Genomic DNA, 713 nt, shown 5'->3' with positions numbered 1-713 from the left:
CATTTAATTTATCTCACTATAACGAGTGAGTGTTACACAGCACTGTAAGATAAAATTCTAAATAGTGTTTTCTGGTTTTTCAGTGTGGAATGCGCCGTCATTCCCACTTGAAAGGCGTAAACTGTGTATAACCAGCAACTGTGTGTGATGCAGGACAGTAACCATAGTAACCAAGTTTCCAGAAGGAACTTCCAGCGCCATTTTGAGCTGTTTGTAAACAGAAAGCCGAGCCAAGCTAGTTGCATTGAAGGCTAGTGGTTAGCACGTAGCATGTGTGTGATCTCACATGCAGAAAATGTGTCGCGGTGTTTGAAGGGACTCGATCAGTTACACCTGATTTCTTTCGCTATTTCACACTGGTGTCATCCTACCTTTCTCATCTCTCTCTCTCCTCTTCTCCTCCCATTGAAAAGAACAGACAGATGCAAACTTTATAAACCTTATTGCAACGTGATTTTAACCAAAAACGTCAGATGAGCGATCTCACAAGTACTTATAATCACGTTGGTTAAAAAGGGTTGGCTTCTCCCCTTCAGCGTGTTACTACTTCAGTAAACTGCTACCGTTGTGGTGTTATTAACAATTAATCCTGGCCAGCCTAGGCCGTTTTACTTTAACGCTACGTTGTATTTAATTCAGCTATAATGGCCCGTATAATTTTATGGACATCAGTGAATATGATCAATTTGCTATACGTAAGGATTTGAAATTGT

Source organism: Sinocyclocheilus grahami, unplaced genomic scaffold (assembly GCF_001515645.1).
Source record: "Sinocyclocheilus grahami isolate Dianchi unplaced genomic scaffold, SAMN03320097.WGS_v1.1 scaffold372.1, whole genome shotgun sequence".
NCBI lineage: Eukaryota > Metazoa > Chordata > Actinopteri > Cypriniformes > Cyprinidae > Sinocyclocheilus > Sinocyclocheilus grahami.
This window is presented reverse-complemented; position numbering follows the sequence as displayed.